The 12,480-nt window shown below is 45.0% G+C and overlaps 1 long non-coding RNA gene across 1 annotated transcript in view; it reads right to left on the reverse strand.

The window, feature by feature from the left end:
• Positions 1–1,614: 1,614 nt before the first annotated feature.
• The window catches only part of LOC309653534, a 250,798-nt gene continuing 239,932 nt past the window's right edge, over positions 1,615–12,480 (reverse strand). The window contains exon 3 of the long non-coding RNA XR_014259243.1: positions 1,615–1,710. This is a non-coding gene — a long non-coding RNA (uncharacterized lncRNA). The remainder of the gene's footprint in view (positions 1,711–12,480) is intronic.

The raw sequence follows: 12,480 nt of genomic DNA on the forward strand, positions 1-12,480 counted from the left end.
CACACATATTACATGATTTATTTCATTTACATGAAATGTCCAGAATGAGCAGATCCCCAGACACTGACCGTAGACTGGTGGTGATCAGGGGCTGGGGGAGGTGGGAATGGGGAGTGACTCCTAACGTGTATGAGATTCTTTGGGGAGTGATGAAATGTTTTAAAATCAACTGTGACGGTTGCATAACTCTGTGAATACACTAAAAACCACTGAATTGTATGTGCACTCCAGATGGGTGAATTGTCAGCTGTGTGAATTATGACTCAATAAAGTTGTTAACCAAACTATGGCAGTGTCTGGCACACAGTAAGTGTTACAGAAGTATTTTGCCATGATATACTCATCCTTCTTCACCCGTAGGGGCTGGTTCTAAAGGTCACCTTTGGTGCACAAACATGGCAGCTCTAATGCTAAGAGAATCAGAATCAGTCTCCTTTAGGCACTGTGCAGACAGGGTCGAGTTCAGAGTCCTTGCCTCTTCCTTATACCTTTTCTGCCCCTCCCCCCAGTCCCTTGCATTCCACCAGGCTGGCCTATCCACTTTTCCCTAAAAAAAATAAAAGGTTTCTTATTCCTGACTCCTCCCCTTTGCCCACAGAGTCCCCGTCTAGAACGCCTTTCTTCAGTACGTATTGAAATCCCATGCAGCACCGAACCCAACCCAAGTGTCCCTTTCAAGAGAAAGGTCCAGCCTTCCTCAGCTGCTCCAGCACAGGCTGATAGACCCTTCCTAGGAATTCCCACAGCAGGAGATGTCTGCACCACCCACGGCACAGCCCATCCACACCACGGCTTTCCAGCACCTGTAATCCCTTACCCCAAAACACAAGACACACCTCACACATCCTTGTATACTCCACAATGCTCCAGAAGTAACAGATTCAAAGGATGGTCATCCCAGAAATAGGAGACTTTCATAAAAGGTGGTCTGAAAAGGATGTTCTTGATGTGGGTGAGAATCGGGCCTCGCTGTAAACTGGGTGAAATACAGCAGCCAAGATGGCAACTCCAGAACCCAGACGGCCCTGTTCTCGGTGAGTCTGGGTTCTCTCTACCCCTCACAACAGTCCACGTGGGGCTCAGACAGAAGGAAAACGCCTCCCCAGGGGCCTAGAGCACAGGCCACGTTGCCTCACAATGGTACCAAACAAGGCTTTTATGGAAAATTCTGGTTGGTCCACAAGCAGTGGATGCCTGTCATTTTCCAAACACATTCTGAGAGGTACATACAAGACAAAGGGAGCCTGTAAAAGGCAAAAGAGTCAAAAAACTCTGCTTATTATACATCAGCCATCTGAGGAAAAATAAGTACCTGAAACGCACATGGGAAAAAACAGCAGCAATGATGCTTGCCTCGGAAGCACACGCACTTTAACAAGCATCTCCACTTCTCTCTCCTCAAGTTCCTGACTTCCAGAAGCTAAATAACACAGGAGCTTGCTATGAAGTGCCGACGCAGATACAAAGCATTTTCTGGTTACCAAATCACCTACTACAAGAAATCCTGGGAATTCACTGTTTCCGGTACGTACAGCCAATACAGTAATAGTTAATTTTTAAGCCCAGAAAACGTGGAGGGGTTGACAGGATATTCATTATGGAATAAGAAAGAAATCCATTTTACAATTCCACTTACTCAGAGCCAAATGCAGGCAAATCCCTTCTTCCTTCTAGGGTTTATTTTTAGGCCTGTTTTCTGTCTTCAGTTACCTGTCAATGAAAAAAATACCCAAAGTCAGGCAAAACGTATCAACGAAGATATCTCGAATACATTCTCGACCGTTCCCGAAGCAGGCAGACTTCTGAAATAGGAGGTCTTAAGAAGCTGAAATAATAACGGCCTCAGATGGTGGACCACCACCGTAGGTGAACGGCAGGCTTACATCTCTAGGTAAAGCACACGACGCGACTGTCCACACACACAAATCTGTTCAAAAGTCTCGCTGAGAACCGACTGTGATCACATCCCCAGGGAATTCCAGTCACTGAAACATCTACCCATCTCTCATTTTTCTCTAGCATCCTAAAACACGCTAAGTGAAAACACAGGTATTTCTAGATTCAACGCAACTCAGCACATGCTTACTGAGAACTACACGCCCAGTCCTGTGGAAAGCGGAAACGCTGCTCAGTGCGGCCCTGGTTTCCGGGACACCTGAGGTCTGCCGTCATGTGACACTTACCCGGCCGGACAGTGAGAAGGGGGGATGGGGAGATCTCAGTGAGGGGAGATCAGTTGACAATAAACTCGCCAGAAAACTCACAACGAGACCGTTTAACAGGAGAGAAGTGATGTCGCTCAAACTGGTAGTGAGAGACAAGGGACCAGCGGACAAGCAGCTGAGTTTACACCAGGGCTGGGATGGAGCTCTACGAGGAGGGAGCCCTCGAATGGGAGCGAGAGTGGCCAGCAAGTGCAAATGTCCCGTGGTGAGATCGACCTTGGCGACTGGGAGACAGGGAGGAAGGCCAGCGGACTGGGCAGCAGAAGTGAGTGATAGCAGGTCCTGGATCACGGAGGACTCTGCCGCCCTTGCAAAGGACTCTGATCCTTTCTTCTTGACCTCTCTTCACCCAGCACCAGACTGAACGACAAAAGAAAATGTGACCATCTTTCTACTTCGACACCCTTCAGGGGCTCCCATCGTTCTTAGAACAAAACCCGAAGCAGCTCTTGCTCAGCAGAGGAACACAGTGGCTCACACAGTGCAGGTGGGGAAGATGAGAGACGAGATGGAGAGGGACGCACAGAGTCTGAGGTGTCCTGGGGGTGCGATGCGGAGGACACACCGGTAGGGCAGAGGCGTGCTGGGGAGGGGACGGAAGAAGCAAGGACGACTTCTAGGTTCAGAGCTTGAGCAAAATTTGGACGGTGGGGCCATTGCCCGGGATGCACGAAGGCTGAGCGGAAGAGAAATCAAGAGTCTTTTAAGGTGTGAACTTTGAAACGCCCACTGGCTCTGCAAGCAGGCTGTTAACTAGGTAGTTAAACACACAGGTCTGAGCAAGTGGGACAGGTCACAGTCACAGAGTTAAGTCCGGCAGTAACCATGACCTCTGAAGCTGTGGGCCTGGATGGAAGCATCTGATGCAGGATTTCATCCTCGGCACTGCTGGCATTTAGATCAGACCGTTGTGTCTGCGGTGGGGCTGTCCTCTACGCTGCAGGATACTGAACAGCATTCCAGGCTCTTCCCACTAGACACCGATAGGAATCCCCCATCCTCCCAAGCGGTGACAACCAAAACTGACCCACACTGCCCAAGTACCCTGGAGGGCATACTCGCCCCGTTGAGAACCACTGGTCTCAAGATGGTCATGCTAAGTGAAGTTAGGTCAGACTGAGAAAGACAAGTGATATCATACGATATCACTTACATGTGGCGTCTAAAAAACTGATACAGGGAATTCCCTGGCAGTCCATTGGTTAGGACCCCGAGCTTTCACTGCCGAGGGCCTGGGTTCAATCCCTGGTCAGGGAACTAAGATCCCACAAGCCGTGCAGCACAGCAAAATTAAATAAATAAAAATAAATAAATAAAAATGATATAAATGAGCTTATTTACAAAACAGAGACAGACTCGCAGACATAGAAAATAAACTTACGGTTACCCAAGGGAGAAGGGGGGAGGGATAAATTAGGAGTTTGGGATTAACAGATACACACTACTATATATGAAATAAAGAACAAGGACCTACTGTATAGCACAGGGAACTATATTCAGTATCTTGTAATAACCTATAATGGAAAAGAATCTGAAAAAGAATAGATTATACATAAATAATCGACTATATATATAATATATATAATTGACTATATATGTAATATATATAGTCGGTAATATATGTGATATATATAATCAACTACATATATAGTATATAATCAACTATATATTATATAATCGATTATATATATAATATAGTCGATTATATATATATTATATATACTGACCACTGAACCCTGAGAAGAAGGACCTGGCCAATGAGACAGAGGAGAGTATGGCAACGTAGGAGGAAATCCAAAATAGTGTGGTGTTCTTGGCTTCTAGTGACAGCCGTCTCTCAAAAATCAGGCAAAGACTAGCAAACAACTGCTACTGAGATGGAGGACAAGGAGGACCGCGGCTGACAGGATGACCAGGACTCATGCACGCCGTCTTCTCCGCATGGAAGAAATCTAGAGAGGCTTCATGGAGGAGGTGGCACTTGTTGGCGCAAGAAGTCAGGCAAGGTAGAAGAGAAAGGGGCTACTGCTTGAGCGGTACTGGAGGCAACGAATGGGAGCAAGAGGAAGGCACAGAAGTTTCCCAAAATATCGGGGGATGCTCTCGCTATCACGGTACTGAGGAATGAGGATGCTGACAGCAAGCAGAGTACCGGAGGGCCAGTCGGTGGAGAGAACGCGGCTGCCTCAATCCAGCAGAGGGAGGAAGGCGTCGCCCGAACGGTACGGACCAACGTCACTCTTTGGGCCACCAGTGTGTGGACAGCTGCAGTGGTTGTGCATGCTGGCTCCAGGACTGCCCCAACAAGAGCTGGGAGGCGGGGGGACCTGAGGCTTCCCTTCCTGACTTGCTCCTGCGTCATCCTAGACCCCCTACCCCACAAAGGGGCTCTGTCTGGACCATCAGGAATCGGAGTTCAGGAGCCCCTCGTGAGCTTCTGGCTTCTTTTTTTTTTTTTTTTCCTTCATTTTGTCTAAGCTGACAAGGAAGGGCACACGCTCCTGGCAGATCATGCTCAGAACGCTGAACTGTATGGAGGTGCTGACAAAACACGCCAGAGGCCTGATCCATTTCACTGCCCTGTTCTGTCTCCCTTCCACAGCATTACTGTGCACATGCATTTTATTTGTTTAAATGAAAACGCTAAAAAAAAAAAAAAGAGCAGAGTTACAAGCCTCACTTTGCTCCTAATTAATTATAAGAAACTCTCTCTGAACCAGAGACTCTTCAGCTGTGAAATGAGGGTATTAAATTATTTATGAGGTTTCATCCACATCAAAAAAAAAATCTGAGGAACCGTTTTCCTGTTGACTTCCTTTGTAAATTCTAAGGGAAAACACCTTGCAAGGAACCGAACCAAGAACTTGCAAAAGAACTGCTGGGGGAGGGAGGGAGGGGGAGGGAGGGAGAGCGGGGTGGGGAGGTAGGAGGAATGTATCTCGTCCTGCAGCCAACTGAGCAGAGAAATATATCCAAAGCGCGCATTTTTTTCCCCGAAGTTGCCATAATGATTAACATTTCCACTCTGGAGAAATTCAGTTGTATCACCCTGAAAATAATGTGAAAAATCTAAAATATGTTTTCCGAAGCCACGGTGCATGACAGAGGAGCCGCGGTTTCCTCCTGAGTCCTTTTCTTTTTTTAGTGAGCCCTGAATTAACCGGGCCAAGAGCCAGGGGCTAAGACACATTCTGGTCCCAAAGGCAGGGGTGGGCGGCGGCGGTTCACGGTGCCAGAGAATTCCAAACCACTTCATTTGCTCCATGTGGGGTTCAAGCTCTGCGTGATGAGGCTGCTGTTTCCTGCATTGCCCATACTGTGCTGACCAGCGCTTTTATATATTGAGATGATTCATTCCATACCAGATTTTAAATCCTTTAAATCGGTGCTTCTCCAATGGCGCTGATTTCGCCCCACCCCCGGCCCCAACCCTGGGACACGGGGCAACGTGTGGAAACATTTTTAGTTGCCAGGACTCCGGGGAAGAATGCTACTGGCATCTGGTGAGGCCAGGGAGGCTGCGAAACATCCCACAGCACACTGCATAGAGCCCCCTCCACAAAGAATTATTTGGATCAAATGTCAATATCACCAAGGTGGAGAACCCCAAATCTGAACCATACTAAAACTTCTATAATTCTGCCCAAGGTATATATACTGTGTACTTTCATTTTCCAAACCATTTTTATTCTTTTCAAAGTAGTACACGCACACAGGGGAGGCAAAACACTCCTCCTTTTTCACGGCAAGCTTTCCAGCACCATCTATCCTCAATTCTACTTCACAGAGCAACCACTTTCAAACCTTACAACTGTTTCTGTTATTGGCACTGCTCCCTAGTATGGACTTCCATGTTTCTAAGTAAGCTGCTTATAATATATCCTATCAACGTCAGATACCACTTAACTTGATTTTCTCACACATGGAAGAGGATTTTTGGTTTTTAAAATTCCCATCACCAATCCTGGACTTACCCTCCCATGTTTCCCCAACAGTATAACATCTGGGGGGTTAAATCTAGACTGCACACGTATTATTTTGACAATGGAATCGGTACCGCTGAGCAAGCAGTATAGTGTGATTATGATTCCTTTCTTATGCAACTCTTAAATTTTCCTGGGATTATTGGTTGCCTCTGTTTTTATTTTCTTTGATAATTCCTCCAACACCCTCCACAACCTTTCAATTTTTAACTCGGATAATCTGTCACAGTTCCATGTCTATCCTGCCCTCACCCCCACCCCCTCTCCCCAAATATATACACACCAGACCTTCCTCTGGTCTCTGCTCCAGTCTGTACTCGTCAGAGGTGGGTCGGCTCAGAGCAGATGCCCCGAGATCACACCAGCATCCTGAGAATTCCTTCTGCCTCTTTCTGTTTCCAGGACCCCAAATCTTCCCCTTTCTTGGTTTACTCTCTCATTCTGATGGGACACATTCTCTAGTAGCTTCCTGAGAAGTGATGTATGAAATCTAAATTATACTGATATCCTGAACATGGACAAACAACTTTATGCTACTCTTAATTAACAACCAGTGAGGGAATGACTTCAAAATTCTGAGTGAAAATAAATTTTCATAGAATTCTAAGCTCAGTCTGTTTTCTAATTTAAGAAACATGATGTCATTCTGATTCAAAATCCTTCCTATGACTTTTTTTTAAATCTAGAAAGTGCTTAGATACTGCCTTTATCCCTGATTTTCTAAAATGACATGATGATGAGCCTTCATGTAGTAATTTTTTTGATGTGCTGAATTTTTATTCACTGTTCTAGTCACTTGGTTTGAAATTTCTCTCTTCTTCAGACTTGAGGTATTTTCCCCTCCCTCTCTTTCCTGGAATACCTGTTAGGCAAAAAGCTAACTAACCATCTCTCATCTGATAAAGCTTTCTGCACTGTACCTTCGTTATCTAGTAAGGTATTCATTTAGCCACATGTGACTACTGAGCACTTGAAATGTGGCCAGTACAACTGAGGGCCTGACTTTTAAATTGAATTTAATTTTAATTCATTTAATTTAAAGAGCCACACGTGGCCAGTGGCTACCATATGTGACAGCACAAATCTAAAGAGGAAAAAAAGACAGCAATGGAAGATCAGTGCCGTTAGCACCCACCCTGAGATGATATTAAACACGAGTTCAGAAGAAAAACTTGAGAGCAATTTCTAAATCCCCGCCGTTACTATTTCCAATATAAGGTTCTGTGATTTAATTCCTTAGGGCCTCCTTCCTCGTTAAGAACTTGAGGACCTTTTAGAATGATATCACACAAGCAGAAGCATCCCTCTGCACCTAAGACTGGATTTTATTACACCCAGTGTGTAAACAGGGCAACCGAGGGCCCTCTTTCATCTGAGGTGAGATAGGAAGGTCCCTCACAAAACAGAAATTTGTACCGTACTCACAACATCATAGCAGAAAATAGCAGCGAAACATAAAAAATAATAAAACACAAGGGACAACTGGTAGGTTGCTAATGGCAACTTCTTTGAATGCCACCTCATGACGGCAGTCAGGGAGCCCTCACCCCATCACACTTGGGTGTAGAACACGGCTCTCTACATATGCTTTGGCAAGAAACACTGCTTCTGCATAGTGGACGCTCCAGGGGAGAGAAACCAGAACAGCACGCAAGGCCTTCTCTGTGCATTCATTCATTCGCTTACTCATTCAACAAATGTCACAAATATCGTAAACTGTCATCTATCTATTAGCAACAACCAAGACAGAAAACAGAACAAAACCAAACTGCACAAGTCCTATGCACCTGCCACAAAGCCAACCAGCCTCTTGTTTCATCAGAATCACTGAGAACCACTTTATTATGGCTGAGTACAGAATACAGCCGGCATGCCCTAGCTGTGCATTCAAAACAAACAGCAGGATCCCAACCAAAAGAAAGTCACTCTTCTTTTTTAATCTCTGAAGAAAAACAAACGTAGCACTGTAGGTACAGGGAAATAAATAGTCAGGAAACATCATTCATTTTTAATTTAAGAATCAATGGGGAAACATATTTTCTTCATATACTCTTCAGGTAAGTCATTTAATATCCATTCGTTCCTGCAAAATGACATTTTATTATGCTTGCAGGTTTTACAAGTTCAGTGTAAAAGTATGAGTTATTCAAATGAGGAGAAACAGAGACACTAACCAAGACACATATAAACTTGATTTCTTCTTTAAAGCATTATGACACTAATAACAAGTATTTAACGCTTGTAGAATTGGCAAAATCAGTATTGTGAGCATGCATTGATGTATATGAGCACATATATATAGACATGTGTATCATTTACCCATCACCCCACGACAGCAGATTCAACCATATACATGTCACACGTGACGAATGCAAAGCACTTTCCCAACTCACACCATGATATGCCAAATAAATCCCATATACAAAGACCAAGACAGGACTTGTCACATGAAAATCTGGTATGAGAGAGGTAACATAACATGACCCAATTGGGCTTACAACTATATAATCCATCCAGAGCTAATATCAACGGAAACAAAAACACGAAAAACTTTAATAAGCTATCAGTCGCACAATATTTGTTTGTAAGCGTTAAATTTTATTCAGTGGCATGAAATTTTATTTAGTGAGAGAAAAAGAATCACAACATTTAAAGATGATACATTAAAGTATTAGGATAGGGACTTCCCTGGTGGCTCAGCGGTTAAGAATCCGCCTGCCAATGCAGGGGACACGGATTCGAGCCCTGGTCCAGGAAGATGCCATATGCCACGGAGCAACTAAGCCCGTGCGCCACAACTACTGAGCCTGCGCTCTAGAGCCCGTGAGCCACAACTACTTAAGCCTGAGCTCTAGAGCCCGTGCTCCGTCCTCAGCGAGAGAAGCCACTGCAATGAGAAGCCCGCACACCGCAACGAACAGTAGCCCCCACTCGCCGCAACTAGAGAAAGCCCGCGCGCAGCAAAGAAGACCCAACGCAGCCAAAAATAAATAAATTTATTAAAAAATAAATAAAGTATTAGGAAAGCATGATCTTTCTTATTCAGCAAATTGTCAACCAACAGCAATCTGAATCGCTCCCCACAGATATAACACCAAACTATCGATATAATCTTCAGGTGACACATCAGTTTCTGGTCTATAGATGACACAATGAGGGTACCATGGGGTAGAAGAGAATGCCAATTAATCTCTTCCTCAACTCCCAAAGCACTCTCTCCACATTTTGCAATGAGCACTAAGTGTACTTTTAAATGTAATTGTCAAGCACGTTATTTAGTCACTGAAATTATCATAGAAGTTTCTGAACGCCATATGGTCCCGGTGTTCATGTTTCAGTTTCTATGATTTGCAAACACATCCTACTCTCCCACCCCTCACCTGGAAAGGTCAAGTGTACCGTCCTCAATTTCATTTAGCAACACAGCAAGCAAATCCCTTTGGGAAAACAAATTCAATTCTGTGCTTACCTAAATACCTCAAAATCTAGGACACCAATGGCAATGACCAGCTAATTCAAGAACAGAGTATTAAAACACACGTGCACACACACACACAAACAGGCACACAAACACATCTTCCTATTCACAAACCAAAGTGCTTCTTCAAGTGTCACCTCCCTATTTAAGGACATCAGAAAGATGTCCTAAGTAAAAATAAAAATTTTAAACTAAAACCAAAACACCCAACACTCTCACACAAATACACTAGAGTTTCACTATACTGAAAGAAGCTCAAGAACACTCATAAGGCAGAGACCAAAATTATGCAACTCTCTGATCCTTCCCCCTTTGGAAACAAGATGCCCTCAAAATGACTTAAACCCCAGCCTTTTCCAAAAGTGGGAAAAAAAATTTTTATTTGTCAAATTAACGACTGGGAGGTGGTGGGTCACTAGGAATTCTGTTTCAGTTTGCACTGAGGGTCAGTCCTGCCCCCAAGTCTTTAGACCAGTGGCTCCCAGCTGGGGGTGACTGCGGTCCCCAAGAGATGTCTAGAGATGTTTCAGGTGGCCACACCTGAGGCTGAAACTGAGGGTTTCTTCATCACCAGCAAGCTCAGGCAGTTCAGCTAACAAACACGTCTCCAGTCTGTCTACAGCTGCCTCAGCACACCACAGACTCTGTCTGGCCCTGCCATGCCTCACCCCCGAGCCCCAATCTTTTGCCCCGGCTGTTAACAAGCTCTCCTAGCTGGTTTCACGTTCCCCAGCCTCGCGCCTTTGCGAGAACCCATGCGTTCGACCCTGAGAACTGTATCGCTGGTAGCATCTCCAAGTCACCTGCCCTTCTCACCCTGTCTGCAAGCGCCCCACTGACCCCACGCCTTGCTGCCAGGGGCATTTCTTCCAGGCACACCCCTCGGGTCCCATAATGAACGTGAGAACCGAGACGCAGCTCGGCCTTAGCAGCTCTTCTGGTTGTGATACGGACATGTCCTGTTATTCTATCCAGGATGCAGTTGGCCTGGCAACTGGAGTGGGGTAGCTGGGGCCAGAAGGGCTGAGACAATCCACCCCCGGCCGGCTGTACGCATCCTTGGGCCAGGCTTCCCCACGCCTGCAGTTCCACGTCTGCACAAAGGGGACAGGTAATGACGGAACACTCACAACAACATCAGGGGTGGACCCCACCATGCACACGCACAGAAAGGACAGAGAACCCTCCCTGGCACAGAGAGACCACCACCTAACCATTGGAGAAAACTCCTTTCACCACTGTGGTCCACACATTCCGGAATCAGCTTACAGCCTCGTCACCAAGTGTACGTGTGGCCCCAGACAAGAACCTGTGAGCCTCCTAGTTCCCTCTCCCTGTAAAAACGGGACGAAGGACGCCTACGTTACACGACGGTCGGGAGGAATAGAGACCTTGATTGTGAAATACACAGCACAGCTCCTGGCCCATCAAAGCAATTAATCAGAGGCCATTACTACGGGCTGTTATTAACGGGGAATAGCCAAGGCCCTGAACTGATCCAGAAAAGTCACTCCAAATCTTTCCTTCTCATAAACTCGAGAAATAGCTATTCTTCCTGCACTAATTCTTTATACTTGTTTAGCGGGAGACCCATAAGAACTTTTACTTCAATAACCTTAATTTCATTTCCTGCTTTTCAACTAAAGTTATGAAGCATAATCAAGGCTCTGAGGCCCAGTTTTCAATGGAGTTTAGAGGAAAGTGCTCTACCACTCTTGTGGAGACAGAAAAAGAATTTCCGCTCCATTCAATGTACCTTTAAGCCCAGGAATTTATTTTTTAATGGCTTTTTTTCCCCAGTAAAATTAAATGATTCAGGACTTATGTTAATTGTTATGAATCTTTCTTTCATAGATTGGTTTCTAAAGGACTTTAATTTTCACACTCGAAAGGCCTAGAAAGTTTAACTAGGGTCTGCTCACCAGCTGCTTTTGACTCAGTCCTCATCGTACTAAATTTAGACATACACTTTGCCCCGACGGACTTCAACAGCACACATTCAAGCAGCTACATTAAAATAACATGCTGCTAGCGCATCAGAACTCAAAAGCCACTGTAAGCCGGCAACTTCCAAGAAGACACAGCACTCTCTCATTCCCTAAAATACCTAATAATTTCCCACCTGGGAAAAGAAAGGAAGAAAATGATTTGAGGTGGGTCCCAAACACACACACGCACAAAATAGCAAAAGTAACATAATTAACCGGGTAAATCAGGGCAAACAGAAGTTAATGGCACGAAAAAATGAGATAAAGCTGAAAGGTGAGGACAGGACCCAAAGTTTGCCATCAGACACAACTTGACATCAGTTGGAAGGGAACTATATAAATCAGAGTCTGAGTTTCCTAGACATCGATTCAAAGAAACAAATATAATTAGATGCTTGATTCACAGTATCCAAAAAATGAAGGAGATACAAATATCAAAAACACAGCCTCTAGAGTTTGATACACATATAAAATTTCCCCCATGGGTCCCAGAGAGGAAACTGTGGACTCGGTAGAACTCTACCCTCAGTAACTGCTGTCCACCAGATTTTCACTGGGTCACTTTTAAAATAACCCTCAGTGTTAGATAACCATACAGCACCAAAGCACAGCTCAGTAAATCAAATTTACAAGTGGGTAACAATATGGTAGCAGCATGTAGATCTCCGCACAGCCCAGTTTACTCCAAGGCTACGTCTTAGAAGTGCTCCAAGTCCCAACTGGGGGGCGGGTCTCCTGGGGTCGCAGAAACACATTACAGTATATCGTAAACACATTTTGGTGCCAATAAATATACCACTTCTACA

This window comes from Balaenoptera physalus (genome assembly GCF_965194825.1).
Source record: "Balaenoptera physalus genome assembly, contig: HAP1_SCAFFOLD_559, whole genome shotgun sequence".
Taxonomy (NCBI): domain Eukaryota; kingdom Metazoa; phylum Chordata; class Mammalia; order Artiodactyla; family Balaenopteridae; genus Balaenoptera; species Balaenoptera physalus.